Genomic DNA, 16,543 nt, shown 5'->3' with positions numbered 1-16,543 from the left:
CCTCTCCCTCCAGCAAGCTTTGGTTCACTGAGGAGAGGGACAGTGCTGTCCTGAGCAGCCAGGCTGGTTTTATGAGGCTTTTCTCCAGAAATAAGGAGTGTGGTGAGTGGAGGTGATCTTCCCCTGCGGCTGCTGCTGTGGATTACAGAGCTGGCAGCAGCAGGAACACATTAAGGAGAGCTCCCAGCAACGGGCAAGTTTTAAAATGAAAGCTGGCCCAGTGTTAATGCACAAGTAATGTGTCCCAGCTGCCTTTAATAAAACAGCCAGCTGAAACTCAGCATCATAATAAACGGAGCAGGGATTTCACAAACATCCTGGCTGCTCAGAAAGAGACTGACTTTTCTTCTTATTTTTTTTCAGTATTTTTTTTCCCCTCAGTGCTTGATTAAACATTTCCTGTTTTCAGCTTTCCAGAAAGGTCCTCATGAGCCTTCCCCCGCTGCTTTCATGCTGTCAGCTTCATTTTTCAAGGCCTTCTCCTGGTCCTGGTGTGACACAGAAATGGGAGGATTTATGTGGATGCCTCAGCTGCATCCCCATCATGTTTGATGCCACCCCTGCAGGCACAATGCTGGTGGCAGCCCCCACACCTGGGAGGCTCACAACACCCCCAGGGACCAGCCTTATGACCTGCTGCTTCCTATTTGCACACAAGGTGAGGAGGAAGTTGTCTGCAGCTGGGAAATAAACCTTGGATTTCTGCTTTTGCTGCTGATTCAGGCAAAGCCACCCCAAGGCTGGACCATGGTGGTTGAAGGTCAATAATTCACAGAGGAACAAGTCCCTGAAGCAGAGCCCAGTGAAGCAGCTGGGCTGGGTTTCATCCCATTGAACTCCAGTCAGCCTTTAGTCTGTCTCAGCCAGCAGAGCAAAGCAGGCACCTTTGGGAACTATTAATTTGCACTCATTTGAGCTTCTTTTTAAAATAAAATTTAAAACTTCCTACAAGCCTGCAGACTTGACATGACTGTGCATCTCTTATGTGTCCACAGCCAAACCTCACATCCAGCCCAAGTCTGGAGGAGGGGAGGAGATTCTCCTGGCCATGCCAGTCCTTTTGATCATTCAGGGCTTCCACAGCTTCTTCCATAAACTCCTCTAAATCAGGGAATTGGAAGAAATAATGTGCTTTTTCTCAAATTTTCCCCCTCAACTCTAAAGACCCATCACAGCTTGCCACCCAAAATGAAGTATGGAAGCAGCCTTGAAATTCCCTCTGTTCCTGCCTGTGCCTAGCCAGGGAGCAGGACAGGACTCCTGAAACCCAGATGAGTACACTGGCATCTTGCCAGCCTATAAAATCAAGTTTCACCAATTAACTTTCAGTAGTGGAGGGTCTGGCTAGAAGCACTCAGCTCTAATCCCAGATAATGTGTGACAACTTTCAGTGTGCTCATTCCAAGTGTTGAATGGGCTTCAGTGTTTCCTACAGCTCTGTAATATATGCCACAAGCACATAAATCTTTTCTGTGGTACAGAAGAGAGAAAGTTCTCAAAATCCTGACTGCAGCAGAAATAGAAACATCTCCTCATCATCTCCTGGTTTCAGTGGTATGTGTCTAAATATCTCTAAAATTCCAGCTTCACCTATTGTTTAGAAATGCCTGAGATTTCTGTGCTGTTTTCTTGACAGCCAGCTAGGAATCCCCTGGTGATTTGGAGTTTAACTTCACCTTGCCTTAACTTTCCCCATCTGGCAAAGGTGTTGCCAGGATTAGTTAAGAGGGTAAAGTGGTGATTAATGAGTAGATATTACACAACACGACGTGCTGCCGGATGCTGAGGATTTTTGGGGAAGTTTGGAGAGCAGCATTCCTAAGGAGCTAGTCTGAGCTTGACCTCTCTCATAAAATCATAAAATCATCATACATATCCCATGAAATGGAAATGTTCTCTCATGTTCACTGTTGGTGACAGGCTGGTGGATGGTGAGGGCTTCAGTTGATGCTTCTGGCTACCCATAAATTTCTGCAGGATTTGTAACATTCTGAGAGATGTTCCAAGAAAACAGATTAATTTTCTTTCCCCCGCAGTCTTATTTTACTTTCAGCATTTCATTTTACTTATTTTACTCTCAGCATTTTCTTTTCCTAAAGCAAGGTATCAAAATATCTTAGATGGAATTTTTCAATGCTTACTGTGAAGCACCTTGCCAAAAAACATTCACTTCAAACGGTATTTGTTTGGAGTACCTGAGTTTTCCTTCAGCCTCAGGAATTCTGCTTAGCACAACTCCATAATATTTCAAAATGGAAACAAAATAAATTTGAAATTCATCAGCCATATGCAGAGCTTTTTTAGACTTTGTGCATTGATCTTGGTTAACTGAAAATAAGTTTTTCTGGAGTTTTCTCAAATTTTTTTACTTGTGTTATTCTTTTTTTCCTTCTCCTATATGATCTTTTTATCCTCTTGGAAGTTTTTGGAAAGGTTGCTTCAGGTTGTCAACAGAGTGTAACACTTGTCTTGCCTATTATTAATATTTCTAAAATAAGTGCTGGTGAGCCACTTTACATTTTCATGGGTTTTCTTCCAAACACTATTATAGTCATTCCACAAAGTAGGTAGTTTAAAACAGTTCATGCTCTTTATGATTCTGTAATCTATGCAATAGACCAACCCACAAATGCAGGGAAAAAAAGTACTGTAACAAACTGCTAAATCTTTTTTTGACATCTCTTTATTTCAAAAAATGTAATATTCTTTACATTTTTGGGAATGTAAAAAATTCCCAAATTATCTACATTCCCAGAAATGTAAAAGATAAAAAATAATATTTTATTTTTTATCTTTTACAAGGAAAAGATAAAAAAAAATAATAATAAGAAAACCCTCTTTGGGAAATTCTCATTTTCAACATTTAAAGACAATGCTCTTTCTCATTGTGGGAGCTGCTTCCATTTGAGGACTAAAGAAAATAAATATTTTTCCTGTTGAAAAAAAGTACGGTGGAGGAAAGAGTGAACTATTAGCTGTCTCTATCTTAGTGGTCCTATTCACAAAACCAAAACAAAATACAAAATCAAGAATCAGAACTCATCATTTTCATTATGTCACAAGGTAGAAATTATCTTCTCAATTGGGAGAGAATTTCTCATGAATGTACAAAAAGGACTTATGCTTATAATTAAATGCTGTCTCAGAAGGAAGGTCAGGTTTTGCTGAGCTCAAACTTTTAGAGACTTGCCAATCAAGCTGCTGCTTTGCCCTGCAAATTGCCACTGAACTCAGAGCTCAGGCAAAATCATCACAGCCAGAGAGTGCACTGCACAAACCCAGCCTGCCCAGAACAGGTGGACAATGTGACCTTTTAAACAGTTGTGTCTTTTCATTTTCCTTTTCTAAAGCCTAGAATTAAATACTGGTCTCAACAAAACAACCTTTAAAGAGGCCTTGGTGCAGCACAACCTGTGTCTGCTGCACAGCCACGATGAAAAGGGAACAAGCCTCTATTGTGCTTGATGCAGCCCCTTCCCAGGATTGCTGCTCTGACACTGAAAGCCAGGATAAAGGAAAGGGGCTGTTATTGTCCTCTGCCACATCCCCATTTTGTGGGCTGAGAACCAGGGCAGGAGGGCCCATGACTTATTTTTGGGCTCACACCCAAAGCCTGTGCCAGCAGTGGTATTTAACCCAGCTCTTTGTCCCTGGCCAATTTTTATCAATAATACCCATTTTTCCCTTCATAGATTTTTTTTTTGTACAAACACATACACGTTTAGGCTATCTCTGCTCTTTTTCCATGGCAAATCATCCCTGTCAGCCATTCCTTGGCACCTGCCCAAGCAGCATGGCCATCATCTGTTTGCTTCATCCCTCATTGTCATTGTCATGGTGCTCCACTGAGATCAAAGGTCCCAACCAAGATGGAGGCTTGGTTGTTTTAAACACCATCTAAATCACATTTTGATAAAATAAACCATTTTATAAGTCAAAAACTCTTCTAATACAGTTGACACACAACCAGATTTAGGTACAGCACGTCCTGGGCTGTGGATGAGTGACTGCTGTTCACACAAGTCATCATTTCTGGGCAGGAGGAGACAATTCCCCATGGCACCAAACCATCATTCTTGGAAAAAAGAGTTATTTGTGATAGGGCCAGACAAACTGCCTTTGCCAGGTTGGAGATGACTCTGGTATGGGCACAGCCAGCTCATTCAAAGCACTGTGCAGCAGCATCAGTCTCCAGTGGAGACCTGCTTTGGCACAGCCAGAGATTAAGTTGATGTTTCCTAACCCTGTAATAAATAAAAACAGACATGACTGTTGCGAGTACTTGATTTATGTTGATGATTTTAACCAAGTTTTTATGCTCCTAATTTGAATCCCATCCATATTGATAGTCAAACATGATTTTTTTCCAGATTCTGCAGCAGCCTAAATGGAAAACCTCATATATATTTTCAGGAAATTACGTGTTTGTTTTGAAAATTCTACATTCATTTGTGTTTCTTGTGACTTTAGGAACAGTTTATTGGGCTGTGGAGGAAAGCCCACCCCCAGCAGGGGCAGAAGGCATGGAGAGGGCAATGTCCCTCATGCCACCCATGTTTAGCCAGGGGCATGGTCTGCCCAGGAGTGAGGCCATGGGCACTGTACCAGTAACAACCATACCAGGCACAGGGTCTGGCTTCACTGTCAAGAATAAAAAGCTTTAAGTGTGCCCTCCTGTACTCTCATACTGACTTTACCTGATGTATGTAGCCACAAGGCCTTTTATTTTTATTTCTTTGCATGGTTGTGCACTTCCTAAGAGTTGTGCCAGAGGTGGGAGTAAGGAGACATTGAACACAAGGGTGCCCTCACAGCACTTCCAGCCATCAGCACAAGGGAGGGCAGGAAAACTCTCTAGAAGCCCAGTTTTTCACAATGGATGTGTTTGGATAAATACTGACTGCTTTGAGGTTTAACCACTCTGGAGCAAAATGGGGAAAACAGGGATGGAAACTGCCTCCAAGATCACCCAGGCTCATTTTTCTGCCAGGATAGGGTTGTGCTTCTTCTCCACTCTGTCCAGTGCTGGCACAAAATTCCTTGCCAAGGAATCAACCTGCTCATTTTGGTAAGGCAGGAGAAGTCCTCATCCTGTCCAGGAGGACAGTTGCTCAAAGCAGAGGTTTTATGCCTTTGAGGCAGCAATTAGTGCTGGCAGTGCAGCCTCAGAATCACATCATATGGTCATTTTCTTCTGGAAAAGGACTCATGTTTTACTTGTTTTCTCCTGATCTTCATTTTATACCCAAGTGAAACCAGTGCCCTTCGAACCAAGATGCCTTTTCTATTACTTCATCATTTCCATCTCTTTTCCCTCTGCATGTTGCTGAGAAATCATCATCCTGTCCTCATGGGTAAAGATTAACACCTCACTTTTCTAGCAGTGGCCCCAAATTTTCCTTTCTCATTTTTATCTCATTGCCCTTCCATGTACCTCCATAGGGAAGCTGTAAAGAGAGAAACATTCTCTTCCTAACAGAAAGCAGTCTAAATTAACATTTTCCTTTGTCTATATAATCCATTGTCCAAAAGTTTGGTCAGATTCTCAGCCAGTATAAAGCTCACAAATTTATACTCTTTATAATTTTATGGCATCTGAGAACTGATCTAAAATGTGTCTGAGGAAAAAAATGAGCCTGGCTTCACAAACCAGTCATTTCCAGTATAGCTGGAAAAACCCACCCCTCAGGTAGGATGGGCAAAGAGACTGTCCAGTGAAGAAAACAGCTCATGGTATATATTCATATAATCTTTACACATCTGCAGTAAAATAAGATGCTTATTCTATCCAGGCTAAAAATCTCTAGGGTTAAAAGCACAAGCATTCCATCTCTCAGAAATGTTTTGAGGTTTTTTTTCATGGCAGCTTTTGTGGCCACATTTATCTTTACAAACTGTAAGGCCATTGACACCTTCCAAATGCAAAACTCACACATTTCTGCTTGCAGTGGAAACCCTGCCATGAACATGCACCAAATGTACTGAGGGGTATAAGACATACAAGAAATAGGGAAGCCAAAAAACATGATGGATAAAACAGGCTGGATTTTCATCACTGGTGGCCACAACAACAGCCCTAGGAAGTGAAACAAGCACAGTGTTTCCAGGAGGATGTGAGGTTATGGATCCAGCAGTATCAGCAAACAGAGTCTGCGCTCCAGTTTGACCACAAAACAGCTAAACTTCTCCATTTTCCACACTGCTCAGCTAAACAGCTTCAATTGGACCCTCTCAAAGGCTAAAGGAATTCATTTCATCCTAAACAATTCCAAGGCCAACCTGACCAAAGCCTTTGACTCATGCCAGTTAAAAGCTTATGGTGCTGGTTATTGTTCAATATCACTAGCAGAGCAATGGCTGCACTCACCTTGTGCTGCCCTGCAGAGGTGAGCAGCAGCTGGACTGGGATTGCTCAGGAGGGAGGAGCTCCCTGGCTCACCCCTCTGGTACCAACTCCACCTCAATGCAGCTCTGCACCTTCTCTTTACCTGGAAACCATTAACTCCCTGTCTGAGCTCCCCTTCCAGGGGCCACTGCAGAGAATATTGCTGACCAGTTCCTGGTATGTTCTTTCATCTGATGAAAGAGCTTATTTAAACAGAAATCTGAACGTTGCTGCTCTGCCAGGCACTGGCTGAAAATATGTTAGTAGATGCTTTGTCATGAGCAAATCCAGACCAGAGTTTCACTCTATGTTCCTCGAGCTCCAGTACTGAGGTCCTCAGTTTTCAGCCAGGTAGGTAAAAATCTTTCACATTTTTACAAATGGGGGAACTGTGGTGCAGCAGAGAGTGTAAGAAACACACCCAAAATCAACAGGGATATATTTTTGTGGCAGAATGAAGAGTCAAGCTCAGATCTCCTGCCATGCAGTGGGGGTGCTTTCACCACCACATCACCCTCCTTCCTTTGCAAGCCTGGAGCTGGGTTAAGGGACAGCTCTCCAAACCCAGTGGCACCAGTCATCCCACAGAGAGAAAACTGTGGGGTTTGTGGGGTCAGTGTCTGGATGGCTGAAATGCAGAAGTGAGACACATCACACACATCTCCTGCAGAAAGACAAGCTCATGGTCACGGCTGGGGCATCCCACCACCATCTGAGGAATAAAAACCTGACATGTGGCTGCAAAGAAAACTACAGGGAAACCACTTGCAAACAGCCCTGCCATTCAGCTCAAGCCCTGCAAGATCAGACCACCCACTCCAGCACAGGAGTTGTGTGCCATGTACCTGGGGATCCATGGGGAAGGAATTAATTTCCTTTAATTCAAATGCCTACGAGGTAGAGCTGGCCACCCTTCAATAAATGTTCTTTAAGGAGACACTAGTCTGACCTACTCTAAAGCTCTATTTTAAGATAAATAGAATTATACCCTGGATACTAAAAAAAAAAAAGAAAAAAAGAAAATGCAGACCAGATTCTGGCTTAGATGAAAATATCTATGTTCATTCATCTAGTTTTGATCACATGTATCTCACCCAACATGACAAATGGGAATAAACTAAAATTGAAGCAGAATTCTTTCAAAAATCAGTGAAGTTTACTTTATATATATATATGTATTTAATGTGTATGTAAATGCAATGCAATTTGCACTGCAATATTTGGCATAGTTCATAGTTCTTGGCTGATAGTTCTGATCATGGGAAATGTTTCCATTATGAAGGATGGCAATGAAGTCAAGAATAAAGTTGTGGTTTTTGACTTAGTCCTGTTTATCAGCAGAGTAAGGTAAGGTCATGTTCTTATTTTTCTCTAGGCATAATGGAAATTAAAAAGTAAAGAAGAGGCTCTCCCTGTCTTTCTTGTCTCTTCTTCTGGTCACATCTGCACCAAAACATCCTCTCTGTGGTCATTTGGGGTTATGTGCACAGCTGATTCTGGCAGCTTGGGCTTCTGTTACTATCTCCTCTCTCCTCTGGTGTTTCTGGCACATTTGCTTTTCCACACTCAGAGTTCAACCAAAACAATATCCTGACTCCAGGTTTGCCTTCTGCAGCCAGGGAAACACTACAGGCAGCACATCTGGGTTTCTGAGGGCCCTTGGTACAGCTTCTGCTTTGTTAAACAACTTCCATTACTTAAACCCAAACCTATCTGTCTGGAGTGAAGGATGGCCATAAGAGCCAGAAATTCAGTGACATTTTGCAGAAGTAGCCAGGCATGAGTGAAACAAGCAGCAGAGCTTGTCCCTTTCAGCTCAGTCCCCTCCTGAGTGATCCTGGACAGACCCTTTTTCAATTGCTTCCCATTTTGCCAGATTTAACTGTGTGGGCTGAAATGTTATGCTCTGAATATCTGCTGCACACTAAAAGTTCTGAGCCAATTTGAGACAAAACATTTCAGGAGATTTAGTGCACAAGACAAGGGAAAAACACATTCCTTTGCCCACGTTCAGGAAGCTGTTTCATGAACAGTGAGACTGAGGAAATGTGGTTTCACTTCAAGCACAGGCTGGGCTGGGAACTCAACCCCCCTGCAACTCCCCTCGTTCCCCCTATGCCCCCCTGGACAATCAGCAAAACACACCATGGCTGTCCTGAGCCACCTGCTTGTTTGGCCTCTTCTCTCCATCTTCAGAACACTCACATGCATCTCAAGTCTCTACTCAGCCATGAAGTTTCAAACAACTTGCAGGACCTTTATTGTATTGGAGTTCTCCCTTCTTCTCTCAAAATTTGTTTGCAACTAGCCAAGTGATTAAAAAAATCAACACAGATGGGCAGAGGGAATGATCACAGCTTTTCACAGTGAAATAATGATCCTTCTTTTCACATTGCTTAATATCTTCATTGGACCTTTATTAAAGGCATTACCAATTCTGCCTACAGCCTATTTAATGTATATTCTGTATATTAATGTGTACCTAAACACTGTGGAGAAATGAAAATTCATAAAGGACTTAATCCAAAACTTTCCAGGCTTCCCTGTGCTCCTAAGGCCAGAAAAACACTTCTCCTTTTTCTTCTTTCTTCTCCTTCTTTTTCTTCTTTATTCTCTTTCTTCTTATTCTTATTCTTATCCTCTTTCAGTCATCTGACTGCATCAGATCTTTTTCAGCAGTGCATGGAGATGAACAAAGTCAATTAACTTGAGGAAATGTTGTCTAAAATATGAAATGCCTGGTAGGTTAGGAGAGAAATGTTAATGGCCACTGCCTGGACCAGAACAAGTCTTCCTGTGTAAAACACCAGCTAATGATGTCTTCAAGCCACTAATTTTCATGCACCAGCATGAAAAGAATTTTTGACCATTTCTTTGGATTCAGTTCAGGTAAATAAAATGCCATGGAAAAGTGTGCATTGGCCATTCTTTCCCTTGCACTATTTGTAAGGGATGTCAAGAAGACAACAAATCCCAGCTAGTTGTCCAAGTAGGCTAATGAGCCACAGAATCACACTATGCAAACCCATTGTTCTGCACACAGCATTTTGGCTGATCAAACACCAGCAAATTAGTACTGAAACTCTGAGAGATCAGAGCTGCAGTGTTATTATCAATTCTTCTTCCACCAGCCCTTCCTCCATGACAAGGAGGAGCGCACAGGCAGCCTTTTCATGTGCCCCAAAGTGTCTGAGGTGCCCATCAAAATGAACAATTCATTCTCCTGGTGCTGCATGAAGAAGTCCCTGCTCCTTGGTGACTGCAAAAACTTCCTGAATACAAGAACATGCATGTAATTACCAGCAGTTCTAAGGTTAGCATAAATCAAAGTGAGAAGTCAGCTGCCAGGGGCACTTCAGAAGCAGTGCCCACATCTCAAATGGAGCTGAGCTAAAGCAATAACCCCATCCAAGTCTCTGAATGGGCCATGGGCTGGCACAAAGCTGCATTATCCCACAAGCTGCACCTGCTTCTGGAGCTGCTGTATCAGCAGCAAATAGAGGTGCCACCTGGCAAGATGGCATTTCCTGAAGCCTGCAGTGACCAGGCAAAAAAAAAGGTTCCCAACAAACAGATGGTGCCCACAGAAATGGGAACTACATGGAGACAACAAAGGGCATTACAGCAACCACTAACACTGCCCTGAGCCCTCTCTAAACTGTCACACATCCTCAGTGGGTGGCAAAGACAGGCCTAAATTCAGGTGCCTTCCCTCCAGGAAAAAGGAATCTTGTTTTTCAAGTTCATTGCTCCTCAAACTGTATGAAAATGATTAGAATCACAAAGAGCCACTGAACAGTGTCTGTCCCTCAGCATAAAGACAGCAAAAAATAAAACCCAAGGACTGACAGTGCTAGAAACAGGCCATCTGCAAAGGAATGTAAATGTGGCTGTGCCCCCAAGTCATGGCTTACAGTCCTGGAAAGCTAAAACATGCTGACTGAAAGCACACAATTAGTGCCAAGAAGAATATAAAGTATGGGAATACAAGGAGTGGGGAGGTGGTCAAATTGGCAAGAGGAAAACAAAGGCTTGTTTATCCCAATGAATTAATTGCAAAACATGTAAGTAGCAAACAATCAGAGGTGCCTGTGCCATGGGTTATTGATTCTGGTGGTGTCCAGCTCCAGTTGCAGCCACCAGCAACAGAATAAATGGCCTAAAAGGAGAATTACTTCCTGACACACAATAGTTATGCCCTGAAACGTGAGTTTATGTCTTTCCCATAGCTGTTGTTTATCTAGTCTTTAAAATGTTATTATAATGCTGGATAGTACTGTCATCTGCTGAAATAGCTCATCCTTATTTCCATAAAGCCAATTATTTTTTCAGTCACGACCCTTAAGATTTCACAATAGTGTTGAAATAATAATTTTGTCTCAAGGATCTGAAAGAGCTTTGCAAATCATGGACAAGATCCTGTCTGCCTTGTCAGGAGATGCCCCAAGTTCACACTGGAGCCTCCAAAGCTGTTCCTGGAGACTCAAGATACCTTTCCTTGGGAAGTAAAATAAAAGTCAGTACCAGCTCACAGGTGACAAGATACACCAGAAATCCCTGAACCACCACCCTGAAGAAGCAAACCATTACTTTTTCACTCCTTAGTGCCATTTCCTACAGCCCTGTGGGATTCCCTGCCCCACACCAAACACCTGCAGCTGTGGTTCCAGGTCATTTGTGGTGCCAGAGCAGTGGCAGGCACAGCTCAGCATTGTTCACCTCTTGATCCAGTTTCCTGAACTTTGGCAGATCACTTGGCATCATGGCAAAGCATTGTCTTCCTTTTTTTGTTTTATGTTCCAATGAAGGAGAACATCTCAATAGGAAAATCTGGAGCAGCCTGGCCTGTTCCAAAGACTGCAGGTTGTGTATTTGTGGTGGTTTTATCTGTTCAGAGGGGTCACTCTCCCTGCCTCAGGCAGGAGCTCTTTTCTCCCTGAATCCCTGTTGTGCAGCAACTGGAGAGGAGCAAGGAGACCTAGCTCCCCTCTCCATGGACCATGTCACATTTTTTGCATCTTGGAACATTATTTTTTTTCCCCCAGTTTGCTTGAAACCCCGAGAAATGCCAAACTGGGGAAAACAATTCCTAAATAAATCTGCAGGACTGTGAGGCTGAGGCCAGGTGGGCAGTGTGGTGCTCTGGTGATGGCTGTGAGGAAGGGACAAATCCTTGCAGTCCAGGACTCTGCAGTTTGTGTTACCCCCTTGTGATCACTCCATTTCCATTCTGGCCACTGGGCACTAATTCTGGTTGTGTCTTGTCTTGTCTGGTGTTTGGCATCTTCCCTGAAACAAACAATAAAAGTGAAACATCTATGCCATCATCTCCACAGGCATTAACTAACCCCATCCCACACTCACCTGGGTAGAAAACCCAACACTGAATCACTGCTCTTCCCAAAAACACACCAAAGTTTTCTGTATCAAATTCCTCCTGGGGAAGTTTCGCATCCTTCCAGAACAACTGCAGAGTGCTGAAATCTCAGTCTGATCAGCAGGTGAGCATCTCACCCAGGGTCTGAGCTTCTCTTCAGGCAGGGCTAAGGTTAAATGTAGCCTTTCTCTCCTTATTCTTCCCCTTTTTCTCCTTTTTTTTCCCCAGTGTCCCACTGTTGCTGTTTTAACTGCAGGAGGTTCAGCTGTCAGTCCCTGTTGTGAGACCAAGATGGGTGACACACAGAAGTTAACAAAAAAGAGAAGCAGAAAGATGCACAAGTGGAAAGATGAAGATGAGAACAAAACAATTCAAACTTGAAATGGCAAAAAAAAAAAAAATTAATCCATGCCTGTAGGGGAAAAAATAAGACTTAAAGACAGAAAATTTGGCACAAAAGCAAACACAGAATTATCACTTTCCCAAAAATGGATCCAGTCACAATGCCAGATGCAATGCAGAAATAGTTCAGATCCAGAACATAGCTTTCCAGTGCCTATCTATTTCTGGGATAATCAGTACCATGGGGGAAAGGGAAATAGAAACACTATAAAGTTTATCTCAGGGATGGAAACACACCCAGCATTTGGTGTGAGAACAGAAAATGTGCTATTATCCAGCATGTGTAGTGCAGGAATGGCCACGGGCCTGGGCTGGGATCAAGGTCTATGGAGCTGAACTGCCTGAGCCCACATGGAGAGGCTGAAGTGAAAATACTCTCTCACCATCTGCTCTGACATCATCTGAGCAGAACATGTCAACTTCAGAAATGAAGAAAAAATTCATAAAACTAAACTCAGCAAACATTTCCATGTTTTGCCATCTTTCTCTGAGGTACATCACAGAAGATAAAATGCTTCAGCCTCAGCTGATCTGGAAATCTTTTGAGGTCAGGTGAAATGTTTCTATTTGTTACCACTGGAGAATTAGGTTTCTAAAACTTGTTGATCTGCTCCAAAGATGTTGGAAACCAGAAGTGTCTTGATAGAGTTTTAGGCAAAGGCTGCAAGAAAGAAGAGTTTGCTCTTCCTGTAATCAAAACAATTGAGCCAGAGAACCAGAGGAGGGAGAGGAAGAGGATCAGAGAGAACACAGACAGACCAAGGTTTCAGGAGTGGCTAATGCCTTCGACTGTCACAGCTTGTGCCAAGTCCTGGCTCTGCTGGCTGGGCCTTAAATAAAATTCCCTGCTCTGCTCTTCCCAGCCCAGCTCGAGCTGCCCTGATTACACAGCATCATGATCCCTTTGGAGAAGGAATTGCCTTCCATTCTGAATGGGACACCTCCTACCTAAATTCAGACACCAATAACATAGATGCACCTCCAACTCCCCTTGCAGGTGATGAAGAGACTTTCACTTTTTTTTTAGGTGACTTGTTCATGATGTCCCACTCTACAGAATCTGTATTTTCTGTGCTGTTTCCATTGTCTACAGCTCTGATGTGGCACCCACACCATAAGCTTCAACTCTTGGCCAACTAAACCCCAGCCTGTGTGTCCCTGTCTCTATTTCAAGGAGTCCAGATTCCAGGCAGGATCTCAATATACAACATGAACACAAGTAATGTTGGATATATCTGACCAGACTGAGAGACTGGGCTCACAGCCACCAGTTATTTAGGGACTCAACTCCTAACCTGCACCATGGCAAGGAAACCACTGGGAGTCAGGGACCTAAAAGCCTCTGTGGACCAAGATCCAAATTCCAGACTTACTGGAAGTGGAAGGGCAATGAACTTTGCCCACCTTTCAAGGGCTTCAGCAGAGTTGCTGTGGTTTCATATTCCCTCTAACATCCACTGCTGCTGCTCTGCTGACCTCGGGTGCTGGGATGCAGCCCACATTTGGAGCAGGATGACAATTGGTCTGTTTCTTGTTCCCAAGAACCAGCCTATAATCAGAAACTGGCAAACCTCAGAGAGGCTGGTGTGCCATCCAAAAAGTTCACATGAAACATTGGGGCCAGGAACTGGAATCCAAATCTGCTGAGACCAAACAGGGTTTCTTACCATAGCAGGGCAGAAAGTGCTGGTAACAATAGGCATTTTGTGGTGTTTCACTCTGAGCCCCAGCTGGAGCCAAGGAGAGCACACACCATCTGCAGATGTATTTTAGACTGCAACAAACCTTTTTTTTTTCCTACATACCAAAATGGAAAAAAAAAATAAAACAGGCTGGGAAAAGGCTCTGGATTGTCACTTGCACCCATTCAAATATAGCTAGCCAGTCACTAATGACAACCTACATTGAGACATGTCCAAAACACATACCCACCCTTTGATAGAGGTTTTTAAAAGTCTGAATAATAGAGGTTTGGGGTTTTTTTCTTCTCCTGTCTTTCTTTTCCCTTCAGTTCTTCAGGGTCCCTGGATCAGAAGCAGGGGTGCCAAGATACAGGGGGAGCTGCCCATCCTGCCAGGTTCCCTCAAAGCAATGAATACTGCTATTCTCCCTGTCCCACAGCAGGCTTTCCCCAAGGTCTGTGCCTGTTTAATTCCCTGCTTTGAGCACAGGCTCCTCCCTGGTGATCAGTGCAAGTCTGCCATGGGCAAACCTCTGACAGGTAAAGCTGGAATTAAACATCAGCTTGCAGGGCACAGAGCTGACCTGCCATGGTTTAGGGGAATGTAAGTCCTTCAGATTCCCTCTGTGTGTCCAAATAGTTGTCAAAATATTTCTATCCAGATAAAGGAATCTAAAAAGTATCTTTTCACTCTATGAACTTGTCTCTTCACCTCAACTATCACCTCTCAAACTTCCAGCACAAGGGACCTTGATTAAAGCTGTTGAGGACTGCAGGTTGGGACACTACTGCCTGCAGGCATGGATTTTTCTATTTTTCTATTTTTCTATTTTTCTATTTTTCTATTTTTCTATTTTTCTATTTTTCTATTTTTCTATTTTTCTATTTCTGTCCAGTTAGAAAGAACTGGCACATCTAGAAGTACCTAGAGGATTAATGGATTGCGGATTTCTCATTTTGCTTTTCATACTTTGATGGAGATACAATTCAGGAGAACACAGAATTGCCACATTTTGTGAGAGGGTCCCAATGTGAGTGGAGCACCACAGAGGGGAAGTGTAGGATGGCTTTTTGACAGCCAGCTCTGCCTGTGACTGCCCTGGTAGGATCATCTTGGAATTTCCACCACTCTGGCTGTTGTCTGTAATCGTGTGAGGGAACACAAACACACACAACAGACATTCTGGCTGGCCTGAAAAGATTAAGCAAATGTCTAAACATCATCATTCCAAGAGATAGACCAAAATGCCAGAGGTTGTGTTCTTCTTCTTTATACCCCCTCCCTGATTCTGAGTAGGAAAAGCTAAATAGAAAGTCTCTGATATTCTAGATATTTTTATTTTAAATATTTTCACTACACTAGCTAGGAAATGCTGCAAAACTACCCTAGATACTCAGAGATAATTGAGCCAGTGAGTGCAGGAGAGTTCATTGAACCACACTGAGCCAAGGAACCAATTACAGTCTCATCTACTGAAGTGTCTTTTCATCTCTATCATTTTAATTCCACTCTTCCTTTTAATTAAACAGTTTATTTTCCAGCATAAAGAGGAAATCTCAAATGCCATTACTTGGGAATTGTCAAGTAATTATTGTCATGCAAAGTCTATTCCTGGACACTCGAGGATTTATTATAGCTCTGTACTAACTAATGGATGTTAGTAGACCCATTTGTAGAACAAATGTAGGTTTGTAGGAAAGTCTTATGGGCCTAAAGAAAGGTTTGCATGGACATCAGATCATTTGAAATCAGTAATAAGTGTACTTCAGTCAGATCAGGGTTAATCCTATTAGGTTTTTTCCTGAGACTAGAGAGTTTTTGTCCTTCAGTTTCCATACCTGTCAATATCTCATCAAGGATCTCATGTTATCTCAGCACTTAAAATGGCATTTGGGCAGCTACAATTAAAAGCACTAACATAAATCATTCTGGTAGACATCAAATTCAGTTTCATTAAAACCTCTCTCAAGCAGGAAAACAATGTCTTTACCGGCCAGGTAAAGACTCTGAAATATTGTCCATCCAGAAGATGTTCATCAGTTCTGATCAACATGGAAAATGCTTTCTCCTCACATCTTGATCTGGGTAATGGCTGTAAGTTCAGACAAGCAGAGCTTTGGTACAAAAACCCACTGGAACCCTGACAATTCAATGAGAAGTTTCTCATTCTACTCTCTAGTGCTTCTGTGTGTGTTGTTCCCCCTACTTTTGGTTAGAACACTTAAAAGAACTGCAGAATAACCTTTGGTTATGCCCATAAAATAAATCCAGAGGAATGCAAACTGCTGATGAAGAAAACTGTGCAAGTCTGCAAAGGCAGCAGATGTCCTTGAGCACTGCAAATCAAAATCAAGAAGTTTGCTGGGAACAAGAGATGCATGGCATGAATGAACTCCAAAGGGCACAGAGGAACATTTGGGTGTTAGACACAAAAGATAATAAATCATAGCTGTATTTATATAATTTTGGTAATCCCAAAGGAACTCAGGATTACAGACTACATATGGAGATATTTCTCAACCTACATTATGACAAGAGAGAATAAGAGACAGGGATCAGAAGTAGGGAAAGAAATTGCACCCAGCTGAAACTAGGGGAAACCTTGGTACAAAATCATTGAAAAGAGTTGAAAACAATCCCAGGAGTCATGTACCACCTTCTGCTGCCCCAAGACAGCAGCCCAGGGGAGGAGGACTT

Source organism: Erithacus rubecula, assembly GCF_903797595.1.
Source record: "Erithacus rubecula genome assembly, chromosome: 5".
NCBI lineage: Eukaryota > Metazoa > Chordata > Aves > Passeriformes > Muscicapidae > Erithacus > Erithacus rubecula.
This window is presented reverse-complemented; position numbering follows the sequence as displayed.